At 42.0% G+C, this 13,603-nt stretch overlaps 1 pseudogene; it reads right to left on the reverse strand.

Annotated features, from left to right (window-relative positions):
• Positions 1 to 3,972: 3,972 nt before the first annotated feature.
• Positions 3,973 to 4,130, reverse strand: LOC118759650 (U2 spliceosomal RNA; annotated as a pseudogene).
• Between the last annotated feature and the right edge of the window lie 9,473 nt (positions 4,131 to 13,603).

The following is a 13,603-nucleotide window of genomic DNA, read 5'->3' on the forward strand; positions in this document are numbered from 1 at the left end:
GAACAAGCTGGACAGTTTTTCTGGCCAAACTTTGACAGCTAGTATTTGGGCAAGTGGAAACTTTAAGGAGGACTATGTCAGCCAATGAATCTTAGAGGGATGTTTCTCAACCTTGGAGCAATGAAATCAACAGCATCTCAGAACTATCCAAACCACTAAGCAATAACCTTGAAGCATGCTCTGCATCGGGTACCCTAGGATGACATCTAGTGGCTGTCCCCCATTGCCATGTATTGATGTGGTTGGGTTGCTGGGAGCAGCCCTTTCTCCTCTCCTTCCTTCCCCCAGATACAGAAGAGGAAAGAACTGAAAGTAATTATCTCATCCACTTCCCCCATTCTTCAACCCTTCCAACCCTGATCAGTGGTCCACTTGAGTGTGCATCCTTCTCAGCTATCTAAGGATCATCAAAATTAAAGTAAAAAATAAAAGAACTTGGATCCTTCTATGTCTTGTACTTGACTGAACAGCTACAAATGGTTCCATTTGGACAGCTCAGTTCTGTTCCCACATTCCATTAGAGGCAGCCCTTCCTTACCTCCCTTTAGCTCACTGAGGCTGGGTTTGCAAAGGAAATGGAGACTATTTACAGTAATTATTCTATTAGAACCAGGAGCAAAGACACTTCATGCTATTATCTAATGAGCCAATCTAGATACTGCTCAAGGCTTGGCAGGGCTGTTTAATCTGGAGACACCATTAGAGCTGTCCACACTGCAGCAAATATTGTGGGGAGTAGTTAAGCTCCAGCTGCAAGGAAAAGGCACCAGGAAAAATGTGGTTAAGTGTAGGGAAAAATCTGCCTTCCAATACAGTAACAGAGATAGCCAGGCACTTGTTACTCTGCAATCATTACAGCTGGGAAAACCTACGAGACACACTGAGCAACAGCACATAACATAATTTTCACCAATTATGGACACAGGGCCACTGGCTTAAAGCTAGGAACAGGTTTCTCTCTAGGTCCTGTAGAGGCTTCAGCAAAGTCAAATATCTCAGAGTACTTGAAATAGCCCTACAATTTATGTGGTCTCTTTTTCCAATTTGCATCTGTAAGTCTGTGCAAAATGTCTTAGAGCCCTCTCTCCCTCATCCTCCATAAATCTCCATCCATTGCCAGCTCCCTGGTCAAAGACACTGTTTTCTCTCATTTCAGCCTCTGCAAGAGCCTGCTGGAGGTCTTTGCCCCTCACTTATTCTCTAGACTTTCCCCTCTCTAAACCATTCACACATACCCCAGAGAAATCTGAAACACAGATCCCACGACCCATGGTTAAAATCCATCAGTGACATCCTGTTGCAGCCAACACAAAGACCTAACCTCTCTCTGGCTTAACTGATGCTCTCTGATCTGGTCAGTCTCTCCCATCACGCTCCATCCTCCAGCCACGCTGTCACACACCAGGCCATGCCTCCCTCTGCCACACACCATCACAGTTCTCTTTCCTCTGTCACAATGGCCTTACTCCCTTCTCCCTCACCAAGTTAACTCCTGTAATCCTTTAGAGCTCAGCACAAATACCACTTCCTCCAAGATTTCCCTGGAATCACTCGAGCTCTCCATTATAAGGTCCTCCAGCCTCCTCTATATGTCTTCTTTGGAAGCAATTACCTGTGACATTAGTGGAGCAGCATCTCTCCCTGATGGTTCTTGAACAGGGACTACAGGTGTTTCCTTCTTGCTGCCAGCTCCCCAAGACCTAACACAGTGTCAGTTATGATTCTTGACTATGTGAGTTCAGATTGAAGGAACCTCAACTTCCTCATGGATACACTGGAAGCAAAGGAAACTCTTTAACCACACAGTTAGGAATATTAAGTGGGACAACTGTGGAAGAACATTTGCATTCCACACTTGTTCTGTATCTAAACAGCTCTGCCTCTGAACACCCGTGAGACAAGGCCACCTGCAACTGCTCAGTTTTTACACCCTTCCCCATCTGGTCAGGCCCAGTGGAGGAGCTTCACTCCCCACTCAGCTCCGTGTTCATCAAGTTCTCCCCACTGGACAGTCAAATGGGACCAAAGGCCATCAGGGAGAACTTGATGAACACAGAGCTGAGTGGGGAGGGAAGCTCCTCCACTAGCAGAAGGCTCTTGAAAATGTTCTCAGTACGTGATTCTAAATGGAGAGAAGAATGTGGAGGTAGCAGAGAAAGCAGTCCAGGCATGGAGAGGAGCACAGATTGTGAACATGGTAATACTAAAGAACTGCAGATATTTCTGGGAGACTGGAGCACCCTGGCTAGGTGATGGAATTTAGTAGAAACTGTATCTGTGGCCTGGGAAGGCTGAAAGTGGCTACTTTCAAGTGGGGAAGGAGAGACTTGATAGAGAAGGTGACATGTAAACCGGGCCTCAAACGCAGGATGGAATTTTGGTGGATAAAAATAGGACAAGGGCATGCTGATGTGTGTGAACAGTGAGTTAGGCTACCAACAGTAATTCTAGCATTCCATGCACATACAGAATGGAGGCCCAGCTGTTCCATTTCCATGCCAGCTTCCTGCCAATGTGACTGGGAAAGAAATGGAACATGACCCAAGTGTTTGAACCCCTACCACCCAAATAGGAGATATGGTTGGAGCTCTGGACTCCTGGATTTGACCTGGCCCAGCCTTGGCTGTTGTCAAGAATGAATCAGCAGATGGAAGCTCTCTCCATCTCTCCATCTCTCTCTCTCTGTAATTTTGTCACTCACATACATAAACTAATTAATTAGATCTTTAGAGAGCAAGAGAAAAAGATGGAACAAGGACATTCAGGGGCGCAAGGGAGCAGTGTGTAGGAGTGAGGCATGGCAAAGAGATCAGAAAATGCAGCAAGTGCTTGGAGACCCAGGTCTCTCAGGAGGCTAGAAGGAAGGTGCCTCCAGGGCTCTGAGTATGACAGGAATTGATTCTTTAGACACTACCCTGGGTGATATGGAACCATCAGAGGTGTTCAAGCAGGACAACAAAGTAATAAGAGTGGAATGTCAGCAACCAACCAGTGACATGGCAACCAACCAGTAAGGCGAACAGGCCCAGGAGTGGCGACCAGAGGTAGGGGTTCCTTCAGAGGCAGGTAGGAGTGACCAGAGGGGAGCACTGGGGAAGGACAGCAGAAACCTGGGAGTGGCAAAACGTCTGTAAAGTGCTTTGGGAGTCTTACTCCCTGCTCTGATTCAGAGCCCCTGCTTCAGCAGTGCAAGTTTAGCCTTCAGAGTTATCTCAGCATGACTGGCTAGGATGGCCAGCATCCTATAGTAATTGGATACTTTAAGAACTTTCATTCCCAGGAGAGGTGCAAGAAACCAGGCAAAGAAGCACCCAACTTGCTGAATGGACTGAGCCTCATGAAACTTGGACAGTGCTCTGGGTCTCTGGAGGAAGCGCCAGTGACCTCCCACAGCTGCCAGGGGACAACAGACTCAGGACTGTCAGGGCTGGGTCTCATTTCCTTCAGCCCCTGAACAGCCTGGTAGGACAGCCCAGCAGAGGTAGTAGCATCGCATGTCAGGGAGAAGGCACCCCATGAGATATTCACCTCAATCCTTCAAATCTGGATGCACAACAGTGTCAACAAAGCTCAGACGAGACCCTGAGTCTCCCCTTCATGAAACAGACTCATTGATCTTCCAGGTCCTACCTAGAAGGCAACAAGAATCCCACCTACACAATATGCCCAGGAACTCATCAGGGAGAACACTACAGGTTCTGGCAAAGATGCAGGCAGCCTTCTTGGAGGAGAGCATGTGGTGCTCTTAGGATACTAAAACAGCTGGAGGTCTCAGAGATAAGCCCCTTACAAGAGCAATAATGAAGAAGAGAAGGAGGGAAGGAAGTAACCTTTACTGCATGCTTACTGGATAAAAGATACTGTTCTAAATGCTCTACATTGAGTCCTCAAAATCAGCCCTGAGGTAGATTAATATTGTTTATCCCAAGTTTTCCAATGAAAAAGTAAATGCACAGAACAGTTCATATGGACAGATAGAGAGACGTTTGGGCAGAGGAAGATACTTGCCCAAGGTCACACAGCATCCCAAGACACATGAAAACATGCATATGGTTCCCTTACTCCCATAAACACTCTCATGAGAAATTCAGATACTACACTTGATCTTAGCCAAAAGGCTGAGAAGAGATCTCATGAGAAATTCAAGTAAGACCCTGCCTCCTGGGAGCCTCAGAGTGGTTCACCCTAGGAGGCCACTGTGCTTCATTCTCCATCGGTAAAGCAGGCATCATGATGTCATCAAGCAAAATGAAGGAGTGGACAAGGACATACAAGAGTCCTAGCTGAATTCTGCTCAGCCCTGAGACAAGACAAACAGGTTGACTCAGAGGTTGACACAGAGATCAGAGGGTGAAGAATCCAGTGTGAAACTCAACGCCACTGAAGTCCATGTGTTTCCAGTTTACATGATCACCCACTCTCTAAGTAGCTCCAGCTTACCCAAGCAAACCACCACGAAGCCTCCCCAGAAGACACTTAATGTGGCAGTCCCTAGGCAAATTCAGGCTCCCAGAGTTAGGAAGGCTGTGGCTGCCTTCACTAGTGCCTCAGGGTGGCCCCTCCATGGCTCTGGGTCTCTAAGTGCCTAGGTGCCCATCAGAGGCACTCCCAACCCTGCCCTGTGCAAGTAAGATGCAGTTAACTACATTTTGGGAGCTGACCCTGAACTGGGGATTTCTTGGGGGTCAAAAGTGAAAAGCTGTTGCCCAGTTCTCCAAGACTGTGGTACAGGATAGCCCCCCAGGGGAGACTCAGCCAGGCCTTTAGATCCATCAGGAGCACTGTTGTTTAAGATTATATGTGTGTGTATACACACATTTTATATATATATATATATATATATATATATATATATATATATATATATACATTTGTTTATTATATATTATATTATTTATATGTAGATATAGATATATAGATATATAGATATAGATATATAGATATATAGATATATAGATATATAGATATATAGATATATAGATATATTCAGGGGCCAGTGTCAGGGTCTAGCAAGTTAACCCTTCACCTGTGGTGCTGACATCCATAATGTGAACCCAGTTCTAGTCCCAGCTGCTCCAATTTCAATCCAGCTCCAGGCTAATGGCCTGGGAAAGTAATGAAGGATGGCCCAAGTTCCTGAGCTCTTATATCCATGTAGGACACCCAGAAGAAGCTCATAGATCCTGGCTTTGGATTGGCCCAGCTCCAGCCATTGTGGCCATTTGGGTAGTGAACCAGAGGAAATAAGCTCTCTCTCTTGCTCTCACGCTCTCTCTCTCTCTCTCTCTCTCTCTGTGTGTGTGTGTGTGTGTGTCTCGTAACTCTGCCTTTCAAATAAAAATAAATAAATCTTTTTTTAAACAGAATATATATTCAGGACATTCATGTAGTATAATGATAAAGATGTTGCTTATGATGCTTCCATCCCATACCAGAGTCCTTGGATTCCAGTCCCGACTCTGCTCTGATTCCAGCTTCCTGCTAACACATACCCTAGGAGGTCATGATGCAAGTCGTTGGGTTCCTGCCACCTGTGTAGCAGACCTGGACCAAGTTCTGAGTTTCTGGCTTCAATGTGGCCCAGCCCTAGCTACTGTGGATATTTAGGAAACTAGTACAAACTATTCAAATAAATATTTTAAAAAAAGAATACACCTTAAGGAGTCAAATGTTCCAGCTTCCAACTTCTGTTGGTTATTAGTCATGTGGCCCTGTGCATTAGGTTTCTTTGTAAAATGAGATATGTAATATAGATTTTAAAAAAGTTTGCAAATCAGTGGGATCAGTGGAGGCATGATACACAGATGGGCTCTGTTCCGCTTCTGGTGAAGACGCTACCTAACAGTATGGAAGTGACCAAACAATCTATTTTGCCACCTCCTGAAATCCAACTATTCAACTGCTTTTTACTTTTTAACCTTTTAATTATTTCCTCTTACTTTCTAACATTCTCTGTTATGAATATTAGCCAACTGCTCAAATATTCCTTAGCTTTGATTTGCAAAAGCGAGACACTTCTCCCACTGGGCCCCAGTCCCACAGTGCTAAAATTAACAAGCAGTATACTTTAAGTTAATGACTTACTGGTTGTGACTGCCACGAACAGACATAACTCTCAGATAAAGACCATTAGAGAAAATTGAATAGCTCCAATATGGTGAAAATTTGGATACATCCTGTTTCATAAATCACCCTCAAAGGTCACACCGGGAAAGCTCTTTCCCTCTCTGAGTCATGAGATAAGGACCCAGGAGGAAATTGTCTATACAACCTTGGGAAAGAAAACAAAGAAGGAAGAACTGTACAATCTCTCAGAGTTTCACAAATATAATTCCCTTTCACTTCCAAAGCTATGAGCAGATGACAGTGTCACATCAAAAATTAGGATAAACCAGTCTTTGGTTTGGTTTTTCCTACCCAAATCTTCCAACTTGGAATTTCCATAACATTTATAAGGTTATCTGATTAGATTACAGAACACCAAAAGCTCAGTATTGGGAATCTATCCAGTCCCAGTTCTGCCTGCTCCTAGGCCTCTGGCCTTGGAAGCTTCATCTATGAAATGGAATAGAATCTATCCTTGAGGTTATTGTTAGAGCCACATACACCCATATATGTGATATTTCAGAGCAAGTAAAATGATACTAGAGGCTACTCTGCCTCAGGAGCTGGCTAACAGTGCTGCATAGGAAGTTTCATGATATTCATCTATGTACCCATAAAGGAATCATTTCCTACCCCCACCTCAGGCTCAAAGAAGTTCTTGCCATAGGGGGATTAAAAGGCAGACTACATTAAATATATTGGGAGAAAGCAGTCTCCCATAGAATGGATTTGGTTTTGAAGAATCTGTTACATAGAGATGACTATGGCCTGACTGCTATGTCTCCTTCAAAATTCAGGGATTGGAAACTAATCCCTTATGTGATCATGTCAGGAGGTAGGAGCTTTAACAGATAATTCAGTCATGAGGGCAAAACTTCATGCACAAAGTAATGCCTTTATAAAGTGTTTGCAGAGGTAGACTCATTCTCTTGACCCTTTGCCAGGTGAGGATCCAGGCTTCTGTCTCTCCAAAGGATGCAGTGTGCAAGCTGTCAATTTGGAAGAAGAGAGGAGCCTCACCAGGGATACCATGAGATTGGATTTCTTGGCCTTCAGAACTTTAAGCCAAAAAAGGTATTCATTATAAATTGCCAGTTTGTGGCATTCTGTTACAGCAGCACAAAAATGGATCAGGACAGAGAACATGCTGTGAAGAATACAGTAGGAAATACTAACACATTTTCTTTAATTAGTGACATTGACCTCAAAGAAACAACATCGTAGCTCACAATCTGTGTGACAAAAGTAGATTGGGCCAGTCATGGAAAAACAGGCTGAAAAAGTACCTTGGCTCAGACACAAGATTGAGGGGTTCCCAGAGTTTATCAATGAAAAGGGATGAAAATATGCCACAATTCACTGGAGAATCACTGTTTGGAAATGTATAGCCCAGACTGTGAGCACAACTTAATCATTCTCAACACATTCTATTGTCATTGTCATTTTACTCCCATGTACCAAACACCATGCAGAGTGGGACCATGGATCATAAGCAAATGGAAGCGAGCTTTTGCTCTGAGAACATTAATGAATGCTGTAGTTCCTGAGCTTCTGTTTCCTGTGTCTGTGTGTAGGCCAGGGGAGACAACAGGAAAACCGTAAGGTTTCCCAAGAGGTAGGCTCCAAAGGCAAAGTAGAAGACCAATAAGCAGGTAATATAAGTATGAATGAGAAACAGACTCCTGCATCCAAAGTGCCAGCAAGAAAAGTTCAGAATTATTTACCACAATAGGATCCCCATATAGGTCCATAGCCTGGATTTACATGATCCAGGCATAGTGATGGAAACAATTATAAAATTTCATTTCAAATTATGAAAAGGAGTCTTGGAAACATTCTCAAGGAACAAAGGTTATAAAATATGACCAAGCAAACTTGAGAAAGAACTACATAGAACACCTATAAATTAGAACACAATGAAAAATTCATTGGACAGATTAACCACAACTAAAGAACATATTGGTTTATTGAAAGACATAACAAAATAAATTATTCAAAATGTACCTTAGAAATATGAGAGAACTAAATCTCAATAATACAGAATAATGTAGTTCAACAAGCACTTACCATATTCCCAAAGAAACATAAGAGAAAATTTGTGGAGAGCAGATAATACACAAAGAAATGTTAGGTAAAAGTTTCTCAGAATTTTTGAAAGACAAAAACAAGTTTCAAAGTCAGAAATCTTTATGAACTTCAAGTAGGATAAATACAAAGATACATATATCTTAATATATATAAAAATGCATATGTATATGGTGAAGGGTATATATATAAACATATATAATATGTATATTTACATATGTTATGCATAATATATATTAATATATTATATAATATATATATACCCTTCACCATTCATAAGATTACATCTACCTCAAAGACAAGATTTTGAAAGCATCCAAAGGAAAATAGCAATCTGATTAATAGAAGATCACTAAAAAGCTGTGATAAAGTGAACAAATACAGGAAAATTTTTGATTACAGAAAATAATTGTCAACAATGAGGATGAAATCAATGCAACTCAGACAAGCAAAAATCCTACACTAAAGGAAACTGGGAGAATTGACTTCAGACAAATAATATAATGTCAGATGGAAATTATGAGATGCCAGAGAGAATGAGGAGTAACCTTATTTGAAATTTTGTGGGTAAACAGAATCTTGGTTCAACTTTAAATTTATCTCCAAATTTCAACTGTATGAAATTACTGTATTTCTGGGGGTCAGCACTACGCATAGTAGCTACAGTTGCAGTTTATGATATCAGCATCCAAAAATGGCAATGGTTTCAACTTCAGTAGCTCTACTTCAGATCTGGCTCCCTGCTACTGTACCTGGGAAAACAGCAGAAGATGGTACAAGTGCTTTGGCCCCTGTGCCCATGTGGTAGCCCCACAGGATACTCTGGGTGCCTCGCTTCCCTCTGGCCCAGGCTTATTGTGGCCTCACAGGCAGTAAATCAGCAAACTGAAAGTTTTTTTCTGTCTATCCCTCTCATTCTATCTCTCTATATAAGTCTGCCTTTCTTTCAAATAAATAAAATTAACATTTTCAAAAAAGAAATAACTATTCATTCATGAGATAGGGATAAAAGTAATAAGTCTAAAACTATGCACATAAATTTAGCAGAAGATGACTAAAACAAGGTAAGATGGTCTTAACCTCTTAGGTTCTTCTGTTTGGGGAAAAGAAGAACGGATATGCAAATTAATTTTAGGTTTCTTAGATTATTATTAATGTCACTAATATCTAGGATGATTAACTAAAAGAATAGGCCTGGACATAGAACAAGAACTGTTTTCCCCACATATGTAGAAAGGAAAACTAAAGAATAAAGAAATACTGTCTGAAACAAAGAGAGTAGGGAATCATTCCAGTAAGGAGAAATGAGCTAGACCAGCCAGCTGTAATTACAGATTGTCAAGAGCCCATTACAACCATACCTATGGAATGCACAAAATCTGTTCTCTAATTAATAACAAATTTAAAAGAAAAGAAAAATATTTTAATAGCACAAAGAAACAAACAAAAAAGAACCCGCTACAGAGACACCAAGAGAGAGCAAGAGCCCTGAGCAGGGACGAGGAGGGGAGGGGAGAAGGATGATCTCAAAGCCATGTGCTGGCTGCAAGACATACTCTAAAACAGGAAGATCAAAACAGCTTCAAGTTAAAGGACACACCAAACATCCCGTAAAAATGCTTACCTAAAGCAAGCTGGTGCTAATGCAATCATACAACACAAAATAAACTTTAAGATCATTAAATGAAGAGAGTTCACTCCATACAAATAAAAGGCTCAACTCATGAAGCAGGTGTGAATAATTAGGATGCACCTAACATCATGGTCTTAGTATACAATGTAAAAACTGAGAATATGCAAGAGGAATGAATGACACAGAAACATTGCTGGAAACTTCAACACAATTTTGTCAATCATTGAGAGAGCAAGCATGAAAAGTATTAAGAAGGATAAAGGAGATTTGAATCGAACAATTAAGGTAGATTTAACATTTATGACTACAACAGCATATCCACTATGTCCAAAATACACATTTTTTCCAAGCATTCTTGAATCAACCTTTTTTTCAAATTGACTAGTTTCTAGATTTTAAAGCAAGACTCCGCATATTTCAAAAGACTGACACTCTATGGAGTGAAATTTCTCTGGCAATATAATGCCCCATATGTTTGAGTATTTTTTAACATACAATTCAGAGTTTAAAAACTAAGTAAGAGAAGAAATGAGAAAACAAACCTAAAATTAAGAAAATATGTAAATAAAAATTATGTGATGTATAAAGTAAAACTGAAAGCAAAAATTATAGCTTATATGCTTAATTTAGAAAATGAGAAAATCTGAAAATTAGGATATGTAACAACACAAGAAATTTTAAAAAGAAGAGTAAAACAATCCTGAAGATAAAAATCAGAAACAACTAATTAAGGTAGGAATAAATATTAAACAAAACACAATGATCAGTTCATCATAAGATGATCTTTAGATTGAATGTCATTTTCATTAAACCCCTGTAAGATTATTAGAACTTCACACGTTGAATCAGAAATGTAGAGTCAGGAAAAACAGTCTGAGAAAGAAACTGAAGTGACTTTGTGTGCCAGATAATAAGATATTTTGTAATAGTAAATAAAATGCAATATTGACCCTGGAATAAACAGCAGGTTAAACCAGTTCTTAAGATGTGCGCATCTAATATTAGATCACTTTGGATAGGGTCCTGCCTACTGATGGGCACCCTGGGAGGCAGCAGATAATAGTGTAAGTATTTAAGTTCCTGCCACCCAGGTGGGAGACTCAGAGTTTCTGGCTCCTGGCTTTGGCTTGCACCGGCCTTAGCTATTGAAAATATTTAGAGCGAACCAGCAGATGGAAGATCTCTTTCTCTCTCTCAATCTCTTTTTAAAAAGCACAAGCTTAGAGAATTGAATAGTAGCCCCAAGACACATCCAGGCAACTATGAAATTTTACTTGACAAAGGTCAGGGAGACAGAGGATGCACAGATTCAGAGTTCATACACACCTCAAGGCACAAGCCGAAAGTGAGTGGGGACAAAGAGGCCAGTGATGCCAACTGTTGCTTTTGCCTGCTATGTGAAGAGAGAGCTCCGTTTATCCAAACACCTCTGCCCCCTGAGTTTCCCTCTTAACCCACAGAAAAGATATGGTTGCATTGAACCAGAAAGAAACAAGCTAACTTGAAAGAGCCAGCCTAGCTCTAAGACAAAGGAAGAAAAAAGCTTCTAAAATCATAGGGGAAAGTTAATGGACAGACCCTTAGCTTTGCCAGATAGCCACCACCCCACTTAAACAGCAGAAAACAAAGCAGGACCCATTTTCATGCTGCAGAGAGTCTGCTGCTGCTGCTGCTGTGCCCTCTGTACATCTGGGCATAAGGGCCAGGCCAGCCCTTCACACACCCCCTTCATGGTACCAGCCCTTCAACCCTGTACAGTACAGATTACGTGCCAGATGCTTTCATTGTGGTATTTCTGTCACCTGGTAAACACTATAACCTTACCCCAGGCAGTCCCTGTCAAATGCCCCTTCCCAAACTCAAAGGATAACACAAAAGAACCTAGCCACAATACCTGCACTCTAATCAGACCTGCCAGTAATGAACCATGACCTTAGCAAGCTGTTCAATTTCTCTGGGTTTCCTTTCTCCTATGCTAACTGGGGAAAATAATGAATATTTTATTACTTGCCACACTTGTGGTAAATATTGAAATGTAGTAATAGACATAACACTGTGACACTACTATATTGCTTTATAAAAGGCCATGAAAATAGGAGGGACTTCGTCAATCACTATGGTCTACAGAAATAACAATGCCCGTAAAGATCCAAAGGAAGGAATTTACACAGGTAGAATTGCAGGCAAGGTTTAAGAAAAAAAGGCACATAGTAAAATCATGTTCCAATCCACATTTCTTCTAGTGTCCAGTGTCCCTGATCCCACCTCTGGAGAAACCACCACTGCCTACTCCAGGGCCTAGAACCGAGAGCACCTTTTTCCTATGTTTGCATATTGGCTTGCTCATAGGTATAGCTTGCTCTTCACCATGTGGATCCTTCTGCCAACTCCACAATGCAAGACAAACAGGAGGTGCTGACCAAGGGCTAAAGAATCAATCACACACACAATGCTGATGCACACCCTGGGACCTAGGCTGGCAGGGTCTCTGACGCTTTGGGGGAATTGCCTCCAGCTTCAACTCTGATGCCAAACACAGGGATAGAGGCACCCCAAAGGAAGCAACCTTCTGAAATCTCGCTGCTAAGTCACAAACTTCTGTGTGCTATACAGAGAAACTGCTCCTTAAGAAGTGGCCTTAGCAACTTGGGACAGTGCAGGAACAATTTAGTGAGTCTTGCAAAGTCCCCAGGGGCCCAGTCTTAGGTAAACCAGGCACTAGACCTAGTCCCACTTAGTCGTCCCGAGTGCTCACTGCAGGCTGCAAATCTCCCGGTAAAATACTCCTTCTCTGGAGCTGAACGGGGGCTTTTGTCTCTTGTAGCAGCAGCAGGCACAGGACACCTCAGCCCCTCACCAAAACCATCTCTCTTCTCCCTCTCAACGGGCAACAACACAACAGCAGCCTCCAAACCACTAGCAAGTCATGGCCAACGGCAGAAGGTGTAACTGAGGCAGAAACTGATCACAGGCCATATGAATGCATCAGGAATTCAGAGACCAGCTCTGTTCTCAACAGGTGGCTCTTTCTGATCCCACAACAGGCCAACTCTAAGACACATCTAACATACTGCCTTGGTCTGGGTCAAGAGCAGAGACCAGTCAGTGCTGGTGACCAGGAAGAGCATAGCATCTGCTGTATATCAAGGAAGATGATAGAGCTGGAGGCGGATAAAACAATTTTGTATTAGAATTTACTCTTCTATTGAAATTGATATGCAAATATGTAATTAAATAAAACCTAGTGATTCTCCAGAATGAGTTCAATGAGATGCTTGACCTTTCTCTGCCACAAGCACTGTATACAGCCTTGGACAATTTATGCCCCTTCTCTGGGTCTCCAATTTCCTATCTGTGAGAGTAGAGAGTTGGGTTAGTGAACTCCTGCTCTGAATCCAGTGTACCCACAATGTAATGACCTCTCATCCTCTCATCCTCTCACCCCCAAAGAAGCTTCTAGAGGACTCATTTATGGCTAGAGGCCAGATCCAAACTCCTTTCTCCAGCTTTTTCTGCCCTGTTACAGGCAACACCAGGGATTCTGCCCAGAAACAGAGGTTCATAGCTGTTGCTTGTGTTGGCTATTAGAATCCACACACTACTGTACCCCTGGTCACTGCCTAGCCGAAGACCACCCTTAACACTGCCTAAAACCTCAGTGAACCTGCTGGTCTCAAGTCTGAAAAGACTCACACAGGCAAAAGTTTTCTTGCTGGCCTGTTACCCACAGCCTGGTCCTCATTCTGCTGTCAACTTTAGTCTCATTTTTTAAAATCGATT

This window comes from Ochotona princeps, chromosome 4 (genome assembly GCF_030435755.1).
Source record: "Ochotona princeps isolate mOchPri1 chromosome 4, mOchPri1.hap1, whole genome shotgun sequence".
In the NCBI taxonomy this organism is placed as follows: Eukaryota; Metazoa; Chordata; class Mammalia; order Lagomorpha; family Ochotonidae; genus Ochotona; species Ochotona princeps.